Source organism: Leptonychotes weddellii, chromosome 16 (genome assembly GCF_054177405.1).
Source record: "Leptonychotes weddellii isolate Sample4059 chromosome 16, ASM5417740v2, whole genome shotgun sequence".
NCBI lineage: Eukaryota > Metazoa > Chordata > Mammalia > Carnivora > Phocidae > Leptonychotes > Leptonychotes weddellii.
The window spans coordinates 3,752-15,963 of record NC_138384.1 but is presented as its reverse complement, the minus strand read 5'-3'; the positions used below and the strand labels follow the sequence as shown (position 1 = coordinate 15,963).

The 12,212-nt window shown below is 44.6% G+C and overlaps 1 non-coding gene across 1 annotated transcript; it reads left to right on the top strand.

Moving 5' to 3' along the window:
- The first annotated feature begins 554 nt into the window (after nt 1-554).
- On the top strand, nt 555-657 carry LOC115936566 (U6 spliceosomal RNA). The gene has a single exon (XR_004071985.1). It is a non-coding gene; the product is annotated as a U6 spliceosomal RNA (small nuclear RNA).
- The last annotated feature ends 11,555 nt before the right edge of the window (nt 658-12,212 follow it).

The window sequence follows — 12,212 nt, the reverse complement described above, 5'->3', positions numbered from 1 at the left end:
CTCTGGAAGGGTCTCCTAGGCCACCCGTGCCCTTCCTTGTAAAATCCACCTTTAGCAATAGCTATATATGAGCATTTAGTACACAATGAATATCGCATTACATTCAGGGGACAACTATGTAATTCAGTAATTTGTGATGAGACAATGTATAGGCACCAAATAAAGTCTATACGGCTCAAAGGTTTAAACCCAACAAATGGAATAATAAGTATATTAGAAAACCACTCGGAGAATTCTTTTTCTTTTTTTTTAGAGAGAGAGAGAGAGCGAGCACAAGTGGGGTGGGGGGGCGGTGGTGAGGGAGAGAGAGAGAGAATCTTAAGCAGGCTCTATGCCCTGTGAGGAGCCTGGATCAGGGCTCAAGGTGGGGCTCCACGCAGGGCTCAATCTCACGACCCTCAGATCATGACCTGAGCTGAAATCGAAAGACAGATGCTTAACTAATTGAGCACTCAGGTGCTCCCACTCAGAGAATTCTTATACTAAAAGTAGAAGTGGCATTTGTGAGTAAAAAGCATGTTTAAATAATGTAGGTCTAAAAGTCATCGGAAGTAGCCCTGGCTTCGGCAGCACATATACTTAAGTGGAATGATACAGAGATTACCATGGCTCCTGCTCAAGGATGACATGCAAATTTGTGAAGTGTTCCATATTTAAAAAAAAAAAAAGTCATTTAGAAGTAAGAAGACATAAATAAAATCGAAGAAAAAAAAAACCTGAAAAAAAAATACAAGTATTTTGCATAAAAATGCATCAAATGTAAGGACAGTGGGTCCACAGAAGTGGGCCAGTTTAAGACCTACTGGCTTTCAGCAGATAAAATGGGAATAGTGTTTCTGGCCCTTACTAAGTTTTGATCACAGAAACGTAACATGATTTCCTTGTACTTAAAGTAGGCCTCCTAACTCCAGAATTCTTACCATGGAAGGACCACCAGATTCCAGGCAAAGTTGCCCAGTTAAGCGGACTGCTCCCCTGGCGTCATGAAGGGAGTGGCCGATCAGACCTTTAAGGGCCCACAGACCTCTCCAGTTCCCACGAGAATAGTGCTGGGTGGGAGTTTGGGAGTAGAGGGAACAGTAAGAGAGTGGGGAGCTTCTAGAAACTGTGAGACCTTTTGCGTAGTGGCAGATGTTTGGGTCGGCGCAGAGTTGCTGGTCGATCTTGTGCAGGAGCATCTATGTGGTCCCTGTTGTTGGCTTCACTGCTCAAAGAACTTGAGATTTTAAAAAGACAACATCTCGCTCTTCAAGTGCTCACCGTTAACCTTAAAAGGAAAGCTGCTAGTTATCTTACCAGCAGAAATGGCTTTATCCTGGAATAGCAGAGAATTGCAATCCAGGACTAGCAAACCATGGCAAAAACACAGGCTAGTCCTCGGAACAAAGGAGAGGGCTACTCTTTTAGAGAGGAGAAGGGAGATTTGGGAAGGCCATTGAAAACAAAATGTTCACGGGAGTAAAGGGAGTTGAAGTGTCCTGACTTCTCATTGGCTGAGCTATGACCGTCTCTCATTGGCCAGGCTGTTGCTAGGAAACCATCCTTCCTCCTGCTGGGATAGTAAAGAAGTTGGTAAAGTAGGATGCACTTGCAAGGTGGTCTCTTCCTGTTGGATAAGATACAGTGGAGTAAAAGGACCCATTAAATAGCAAAACTAAAACAAAACTACGACACCTTCAAAAAAAAAACTTCCCAAACTAAGACTTGGCAACAAATAAGAAAAATTCAAAAGGATAGTGACAGAAAGAAAAGAAGCACATGGAAAGGCATAATGTGCTCTCCAACAGAAATACTCAGTGTTATAAATACATCGGGTCTCCAGATGTTAATGTATTCCAATAAAAATAACAATTTAACTTGTGGAATTTTTCAAGCTGGTTAAAAAGATTATGTGTAGGGGCGCCTGGGTAGCTCAGTCGTTAAGCGTCTGCCCTCGGCTCAGGTCATGATCCCAGGGTCCTGGGATCGAGCCCCGCATCGGGCTCCCTGCTCAGCGGGAGCCCGCTTCTCCCTCTCCCCCTCCTCCTGCTTGTTTTCCCTCTCTCGCTGTGTCTCTGTCTGTCAAATAAATAAAATCTTAAAAAAAAAAAAAGATTATGTGTAAAAATAACTTGAATAGCAAGGAACCTTGAAAATAATTGTGGGTGGGCTAGCCTGTCAGATATTAACATTTCTTATAAAGTTAATGGTAAAACTGTTCGGTTTGGCAAATAAGTATATAGTCTTATCAATATAATTTAATATAAAATCTAGAAGTAGGCCCTGGGATGGGTAATTTTATGTGTCTTCTAGGGGGAGCCCAGTGGAGGGCTCCGACCCCCAGTCCCTAGGCCCGTGTCCGGGGGAGCACGGAGCTCACGGAGTTCCATCACCTGCAGGCTTCCGGGGCTCCAGGGTCTGTCGGGGGGGGGCGGGGGAGGGTGGTTGTCAGTGCAGGGGCCCAGGAGGTCCCGACCTATGGCCGTAGACAGAAACCGTTCCAGGATCCTCTCCTCAGCCACGGACAGCCCCAGTCTTCCAGAGCTCCAACAGCCTCTGCTCGTGGGTGTGGCCTGTGGGCCCCACGTCCAGAAGCCTGGTGGGCCCGAGTTGGGGCCTCCCTTTTGAGCGACAGTCTTTTCACAGTGTCTGAGGGTTTGGCAGTCCCTATCACTATCTCTTCCCTCTGTGAGCACTGGCCTGGGGGAGCCAGGGCCCCCTGACCTTGAGGATGCATCATCCAGTGACAGCAACTCAGACTGGGATGGGGCAGCCTTCTCTCCTTCCTCCTACAGTCACAGGGTTTCAGGGGTCTTGTCTCACGGAGTCCAAGAATGAATCTTCCCAACACAAAAGGGTGAAGCAAAGTGAAAGCTTATTAAGTGAAGGTGAGAACAGAAAGGAAAGAAAAATCTCTCTAGAGTGAGAGGGGTCCTGAGTGGGTTGCTAATGAGGGCTTCTAGTGGCAGTCTTTTATTGAGAACTGACCAGGAAGCTTGTGGCCTTGAGACTCTTGTGCCATCTTGGTTTGTCCCCCTATCCCTTGTTCTGCTCTGTCTCAGCATCTCCACCTGCCAGGAATAGTTTCAGAGCCTAGTGAGGGGAGTCAGGGGCCTCCTGTCTCTCCCTGCGTACACCGTCACCTCTTCCCTGCTCCCAGAACAGGACCTGTGGGCAGAAAGAGCTGTACTGGGATTGTGAGGAGTGACTGATCATACTTTTTAATTAGTAGGGGTGAGGCATAGCACAAGTCTCCAAGGAATCTGGAAGCGAGGCTCTTAGGACCTCGAGGGGCCAGCTGCTGGCAAGACAAGGTTACTTCTAGTCTTCAGTAAAACATAAACATTAAGGCACTAAAGTGGCCGTGAGTTCCTTGAGGAAGGTCACGCTCCGCATGTTTCAAGTATCCATCTGTGGGCTGCAAGCTGTAAGGAGATTTAATTTAAGCTACATTTCTTTTGCTTTTGTTTCCTACATCACTACCCCCATGACCACCTGACCATCTCGGCTTGGCTGTCTTCTTCATGCTGTGCTGTTTCTGGCCTGTGGTTCACCATTGCCTTCTGCCTGGCCTGGAAGGTCAGTCTGTGGGTGGGGCTGGGAGGCAGCTGGAAATAAAAGAGAAAAGGGCATTTAAAACAAAAGAAAACAGGGGCACCTGGGTGGCTTAGCCAGTTAAGTGGCTGCCTTCGGCTCAGGTCATGATGCCAGGGTTCTGGGATGGAGCCCTGCCTGGGCTCCCTACTGAGCAGGGAGCTTGCTTCTCCCTCTCCCTCTCCCTCTGCCAAGCATGCTCTCTCTCTTAAATAAATAAAATCTTTAAAACAAAAGAAAACAAAACACAGGTGCTATGCCTGGGGGGAAACAAAAGTGGAGAGAAGGTTCTGCTAAGGGGAAAACGAGGTGTGTTTCAGAGTGAAAGCCCAGAGTGGTGGTTAAGAACCTGAGCTTAAATCCTAGGTCTCACACACTCTGGAAGATTTTTGGGCAAGCCACTTAATCCTTGTGCCTCATTTTCCTCACCTGTAAAATGGGAATAATTCCCACTTCTGGGTCATCATGCGGTTCAAATGAGTTAAAACAGTGGCATATAGTAATATATGTATATTTTCATTAGCTACCGGGTCTGCACTGTGCCCAACTATGCCTGACCCACAGTAGCTGCTCTTGGTTTTTGGAATCTGTACCTGAGTACGCGGGTGTGCCGGTGTGGGAGGGGCTAGGGAAAGGGTCTGGGGATGCGGACAGCGGGGTGGGATGAGGGGCTGCTTGAGTCACCGCTCCCCAGGACCTCCACAGACCAACGAGGCTTGGGCCAAGGGGGATGCCCGGGGGGCAGAGGTTATACAAGCAGACTGGTCCTGTAGTCCTTTGGCCTCCTGGTTGTGATATAGACATGCATACTCATGAAGAATCAAGGATATGGGAGTGGCTGTGTCTCCCAGCAGGCAGTTTCTCACTGAGGCTGCATGGTCTCGGAGAGCCACGTGCATGACCCAGGGTCTTTGGCCTTTGAACACCCTGCCAAGTGTGGATTCCGTGCCATGGAATAATCTTGAGCCTCACACTGATTCAATGAGCCATAATTTCCTTACCAGCCTCACATTTGGTCTCTGCTCTTTGTAAAGGAGAGAGAAGAGACTGGAAAATGAGCCAGTTTGTTCTTTGGGGATGGGTGATTAATGTGGGGGGGGGGCAGGTGTGACTCCGGGGCTCCCTCCTCCCAGGGACACGAGTGAGGTCTGTGTGCCTTCCAGTCTCTGAGATGCAAGGACCCAATGTCCTAGGCAGGAGCCTTGAGTTTCCCACCAACAGCAAAATTGCTTTTTCAGCAAGTGGAAGAGCATCTTGCCATCATGGGAGAACAGCAAGAGCACTGGATGGGTGGCTGCAGCCCCTGATTCTAAGTGACCCCTTCCTTCCTTGGGCTTCAGATTCCACAGCCCTGCAGTCAGTCACCAGTGATGCGGAATCTGCTGCTTTCCCAGCCTGGCATCTCTTTTCACGTCCAAGTCCAGCAGCTCAGCTTGCCTTTGGGAACCACATCTCACCTGCCTCCCATCCAAACAGTTCCAGAGGGCAGACCCCACTTTCCACCCACCTCAGAGATGGGCGTATGATGCAAATCTACCCAACCACTTGCTCTATCTTCTGGGTGCTCTGATGGCTTCAGGGATGAGAATGTGACTGAAGCCAGGCCAAAAACCCTTAAAGCCATGACTTTTCATGGAACCCAAGGGAAAGAGAAACCCTTCCCAGTAGAATGGATGGTGAGTGGGAGTCAGCCTGGAGTTGTGGGAGGCCCCAGATGCAGTGAGAGAGACTGTGCCTGGGAATGGGGCCACCCCAGAGCACTTAGCAGGATGGAGCATTGGAGAGGGTCCAGGTCACATTGTGAGAGTGTGAGCCCCTGGGCCTGCTAGGTCCAAACGCACTCTTGTCTCCTAATGTATTTCTACCATTAAAAAATAATAACTTCTTTTACTTCAGTAAGTGTTTCCAGTCCCTTGCCATCCAAAAACAGCTAGGTGACACATCAGGATCAACAATCCCTGAGACTCCCCGTGCATGGTGTCCTCACCGGGCAGGGCATGGCTGGGGGAGAGGAAGACAGTGAGTGGCGTCAGGTCTCAGGGCAGCTCCAGAACAGTTCTGTCCCTGTTCCTTCTCTGTCCTGGGAGAGGAAAACCCCAGAACAGTGAGAGGAGAACCAGCAGGAGGAAGAGGCCCTGGATGGCTAATTGGTCTGCCTGTTTTTTCCTTATTTTAGGGTCCATTTTGTTATTGTGCATTCTTATTAGGAAATCACCCATTTCCTCTAGGCTTCCTGTCTGATGCAATAGGTTTCTCTTATTTGGCCTTTAAATTCTACTCTCTTTCTATTTTTCTTCAGAATTGTCACAATTAATGAACAAATATTGATACGTTATTATTTACTAAAGTCCATACTTTTTTTTTAAAGATTTTATTTATTTATTTGACAGAGAGAGAGAGAGAGAGGGAACACAAGCAGGGGGAACAGCAGAGGGAGAGGCAGAAGCAGGCTTCCCGCAGAGCAAGGAGCCCGATGCGGGGCTCGATCCCAGGACCCCGGGATCATGACCTGAGCCGAAGGCAGACGCTTAACCGACTGAGCCACCCAGGCGCCCCCTAAAGTCCATACTTTATTCAAGTTCCTTCTGTTCTACCTTTCCTGGCTCCAGGATCCCATGCAGGGCACCACATGACATGTGGTTATCACGTCAAAACGGACAGTGATGGTTATCATGTCTCTTTAGGATCTCCTTGGCTGTGTCTCAGACTTGTCTCTTTTCAATGACCTTGACCATGTTGAGGAGGACTGTTCAGGCATATTGTACAAAGACCTGCATTGGGATTTACTTATTTTTCTCATGGTTAGACTTGGGTTGTTGGTTTCAAGGAAGCGGATCAAAGAGGTAAAGTGCTCTGTCATCACTGTACAACAAGGGAACACTTGTCACCGTCCGTGTTGACGTTGGTCACCTGGCTGAGGCAGTGTTGGTCAGGCTTCCCCACCATGAAGTTTCTCTTTCCCATGCGCGGACAGTGTGTTTTCGTGAACAGGAAGACACTGTGTGGAGCCCACACACTTTAGGATAGGGGAGTTAGTTCCACCTCCCTGATGGGTGGCTGAGTGTCTACATCTATTATTTGGACTTTGGTAGGAGAGGTCTATTCAACCCATTGGTAAAAAACTTATGTAATCTGTTAATAAAAATGCAAGCAAGTAATTTAAAAGATCACATTGACTTCACTGAACAATTCATGAAATGAGCATCATCCCATCTAGCAAATAGAAAGGACCTCATTTGAGCTGCAGGGAAGGAAAGATTTTCAAAAGCAGAGAGGGAATTGAAAAAGGGAAATTATTAGCAAAGGATGCGTTGTTTTAGGCAAGGTCACCATCCTAAGGGGAACAAAGGGGACATCCAGTACATTTTCCATGTTGACTGGTTAAAGGTTACATGGGGTATCTGTGTGAAACTGCATTTAGTTTAGGTATTAAGTCTTGGTTCACTGTCCTGGGTCTCTTAACATTAAGTGACATTACCAGGCCAAGCACCGTAAAGGAGGGTGTGGTTGTTATGCAGATTTAAGTCTGTGCCTTCTTCCTTGGTAAGAATGGGTTGAGATTTAGTCATTCTTCTGTTCCTGGTAGAGATAGGATGACTCCCTTACAAACAGAGATTTCCTTTATCTGTGTACATTTCACTCACCAAATGGCAACCTCTGCTCAGTTTTCAGAGATTCTCCTGTGTCTTCTGGTTCTTAAAATTGATCAGCCCCAAATAATCCTTGTGCCAAAGAGGCATATTTGGGGTGGCATATTCTGCCTTCTTCACATGGATGCACTTCTGTTTGCTTATGGATTTCTGTAAGAGTTTCACCACGAGACATAGAGCTGCTGTGCATAACGACATGCGAGTTTTTGTTCGGAAATAGCTTTTCAAAGTAGTTGTCTAAATACCAGAAGCACGATTGGTGGATCCTAAAGGTGAGACTTATTTAGCTTTGGAAAAAAAAACTGCCAAATTGTCTTCCAAAGTGGCCATACATGTATTCCCCCAGCCTGAAGGACAGTTGCTGTCATTTCTCACCTCCCAGCAATAGGTATTCTTGTTTTTTGTAGTTTTGCATTTTTTTATTATGTTCAGTTAGTCAGCATATAGAACATCATTAGTTTTTGATGAAGTGATCAACGATTCATTAGTTTTGTATAACACGCAGTGCTCATCACAACACGTGTTCTCCTTAATACCCATCACCCGGTTACCTCATTCCCCCACCCCCCTCCCTCTGTAACCCTCAATTTGTTTCCCGGAGTCCAGAGTCTCTCAGGGTTTGTCTCCCTCTCTGATTTCTTCTCATCCAGTTTTCCCTCCCTTCCCTCTGATCCTCTTCGTTATGCCTTATGTTCCACATATGATTGAAACCATATGGTAATTATCTTTCTCTGATTGACTTATTTCACTTAGCATAATCCCCTCCAGTTCCATCCATGTTGATGCAAATGGTAGATATTCATCTTTTCTGATGGCTGAGTAATATTCCATTGTATATATGAACCACATCTTCTTTATCCATCCATTCATCTATTGAAGGACATCTCGGCTCCTTCCACAGTTTGGCTATTGTGGACATTACTGCTATGAACATTGGGGTGCATGTGCCCCTTCTTTTCACTACATCTGTATCTTTGAGGTAAATACCCAGTAGTATTTAGTATTGCTGGGTCATAGGGTAGCTTTATTTTTAACTTTTTGAGGAACCTCCATACTGTTTTCTTTTCTTTTTTTTTTTTTTAAAGATTTTATTTATTTATTTGACAGAGAGAGGCATAGCGAGAGAGGGAACACAAGCAGGGGGAGCGGGAGAGGGAGAAGCAGGCTTCCCGTTGAGCAGGGAGCCCGATATGGGGCTCGATCCCAGGACCCTGAGACCGTGACCTGAGCCGAAGGCAGACGCTCAACGACTGAGCCACCCAGGCACCCCCTCCATACTGTTCTCCAGAGTGGCTTCACCAGCTTACATTCCCACCAATAGTGCAAGAGGGTTCCCCTTTCTCCACATCCTCGTCAACGGTAGGTGGTAACTCATTGTGGTTTTGATTTGTATTTCCCTGATGCCGAGTGATGTGGAGCATTTTTTCATGTGTCTGTTGGCCATTTGTATGTCTTCTTTAGAGAAATGTCTCTTCTGCCCATTTCTTGACTGGATTACTGTTCTTTGGATACTAGCCCTTTATCTGTAGTGTCATTTGCAATTATCTTCTCCCATTCCATGGGTTGTCTTTTAGTTTTATCAGCTGTTTCCTTTGCTGTGCAGAAGTTTTTCATTTTGATGAAGTCCCAATAGTTCATTTTTGCTTTTGTTTCCCTTGCCTTTAGAGACGTGTCTTGCAAGAAGTTGCTGTGTCCAAGGTCGAAGAGGTTGCTGCCTGTGTTCTCCTCTAGGATTTTGATGGACTCCTGTCTCACATTGAGTCTTTCATCTATTTTGAGTTTATCTTTGTGCATGGTGTAAGAGAATGGTCCAGTTTCATTCTTCTGCATGTGGCTGTCCAATTTTCCCAGCATCATTTATTGAAGAGATTGTCTTTCTTCCATCGGATATTTTTTCCTGATTTGTCGAAGATTAGTTGACCGTAGAGTTGAGGACCCATTTCTGAGGTTTCTATTCTGTTCCATTGATCTATGTGTCTGTTTTTGTGCCAATACCATGCTGCCTTGATGATCACAGCTTTGTAATAGAGCTTGAAGTCAGGCATTGTGATGCCCCCAGCTTTGGTTTTCTTTTTCAGCAGTCCCCTGGTGAATCAGGGCCTAATCCGGTTCCATACAAATTTTAGGGTCTGTGAAAAATGTTGGTGGTATTTTAGTAGGGATTGCTTTGATTGTGTAGATGGCTTTGGGCAGCATAGACATTTTAACAATGTTTATTCTTCTAATCCATGAGCATGCAATGTTTTTCCATCTTTTTGTGTCTTCCTCAATGTCTTTCATAAGTGTTCTGTAGTTTCTAGAGTATAGATACTTTACCTCTTTGGTTAGGTATATTCCTAGGTATGTTATGATTTTTTGGTGCAATTGTAAATGGGATTGATTCCTCAATTTCTCTTTCTTCAGTCTCATTGTTAATGTATAGAAATGCAACTGATTTCTGTGCATTGATTTTATATCCTGCCACTTTGTTGAATTCCTGTATGAGTTCTAGCAATTTTGGGTAGAGTCTTTCGGGTTTTCCACAAAAAGTATCATGTTATGTGCGAAGAGAGAGAGTTTGACTTGTTCTTTGCCAATTCAGATGCCTTTTATTTATTTTTGTTGTCTGATTGCTGTTGCTAGGACTTCTAGTACTATGTTGAACAATAGTGGTGACAGTGTGCATCCCTGTCGTGTTCCTTACCTTAAGGGAAAGGCTCTCAGTTTTTCCCCATTGAGAATGATATTCGCTGTGGGCTTTTCATAGATGACTTTCATGATGTTGAGGTATGTTCCCTCTATCCCTGTACTTTGAAGAGTTTTAATCAAGAAAGAATGTTGTATTTTGTCAAATGCTTTTTCTGCATCCATTGAAAGGATCATATGGTTCTTGTCTTTTCATTTATTAATGTGCTCTATGATGTTGATTGATTTCCAAATGTTGAACTACCCTTGCATCCTAGGAATAAATCCCACCCTGCTGTGGCGAATAATCCTTTTAATGTATCATTGGATCCTATTGGCTAGGATCTTGTTGAGTATTTTGGCATCCATGTTCGTCAGGGATATTGGTATGTAATTCTCCTTTTTGGTGGGGTCTTTGTCTGGTTTTGGGATCAAGGTAATGCTGGCCTCATGGAATGAGTTTGGAAGTTTTCCTTCCATTTGTATTTTTTGAAACAGCCTCAGTAGAATAGGTATTATTTCTTCTTTAAATGTTTGGTAGAACTCCCCTGGGAAGCTATCTGTCCCTGGATTCTTGTTTTTTTTGGGAGGTTTTTGATTACTGCTTCAAATTTCCTTGCTGGTTATTGGTCTGTTCAGATTTTCTACCTCTTCCTGTTTCAATCTTGGTGGTTTATAAGTTTCCAGGAGTGCATCCATTTCTTCCAGATTGCCTAATTTGTTGGCATATAGTTGCTAATAATATGTTCTAACAATTGTCTGTATTTCCTTGGTATTGGTTGTAATCTCTCCCCTTTCATTCATTTGGGTTCTTTCTCTTTTCTTTTGGATAAGTCTGGCCAGAGGTTTATTGATCTTATTAATTCTTTCAAAGAACCAGCTTCTAGTTTCATTGATCTGCTCTACTGTTTTTCTGGTTTCCATTTCATTCATCTATGCTCTAATTTTTATGATTTCTCTTCTCCTGCTTGGTTTAGGTTTTATTTGCTGTTCTTTCTCCAGTTCCTTTAGGTGTAAGGTTAACTTGTGCATTCGGGATTTTTCTACTTTTTTGAGTGAGGCTTGGATGGCTATGTATTTCCCCCTTAGGACCGCCTTTGCAGTATCCCACAGGTTTTGGACCAATGTGTTTATGTTCTCATTGCTTTCCATGAATTGTTTAAGTTCTTCTTTGATTTTCTGGTTGACCGAAATGTTCTTTAGCAGGATGGTCTTTAGCTTCCAAGTGTTTGAATTCCTTCCAAATTTTTTCTTGTGATTGAGTTCCAGTTTCAAAGCACTGTGGTCTGAAAATAACGCAGGGAATAATCTCAGTCTTTTGGTATTGGTTGAAACCTGATTTGTGACCCAGTATGTGGTCTTTTCTGGAGAAAGTTCAGTGTGCATTCGAGAAGAATGAGTATTCTGTTGTTTTAGGATGGAATGGTCTGTATATATCTATGAAGTCCATCTAGTCCAATGTGTCATTCAAAGCTTTTGTTTCTTTGTTGATCTTCTGTTTAGATGATCTGTCTATTGCTGAGAGTGGGGTGTTGAGGTCTCCTACTATTAAAATATTATTATCAATATGATTCTTTATTTTGGTTTACAGTTGGTTTATGTAGATGGCTGCTCCCATGTTGGGGACACAGATATTTACAATTGTTAAATCTTCTTTGGATAGACCCTTTAAGTATGATATAGTGTCCCTCTGTGTCTCTTACTACAGTCTTTAGCTTAAAATCTAATTTGTCTGATAGAAGAATTGCTACACCAGGGGCGCCTGGGTGGCTCAGTCGTTAAGCGTCTGCCTTCGGCTCAGGTCATGATCCCAGGGTCCTGGGATCGAGCCCCGCATCGGGCTGCCTCCTCAGCGGGAGCCTGCTCTCCCTCTCCCACTCCCCCTGCTTGTGTTCCCTCTCTCGCCGTGTCTCTCTCTGTCAAATAAATAAATAAAATCTTAAAAAAAAAAAAAAGAATTGCTACCCCAGCTTTCTTTTGAGGTCTGTTGGCATGAAAAATGGTTCTCCATTCCCTCACTTTCAGTCTGGATGTATCTTTAGGTTCAAAATGAGTCTCTTGTAGACAGCATATGGATGGGTCATGTCTTTTTATCCAGTCTGCAACCCTGTGCCATTTAATGGGAGCATTCAGGCTGTTCATGTTGAGAGTGACTATCAAAAGATAGGATTTTAGTGCTATCATATTGCTTGTGAAGCTGTTTCTATAGATTGTCTCTGTAAGTTTGTGGTCTATATTACTCTTGGGGTCTTTCTTCTTTATAGAATCCCCTTAATATTTCTTGCAGGGCCAGCTTGGTGGTCACATATTCTTTCAGTTTCTGTT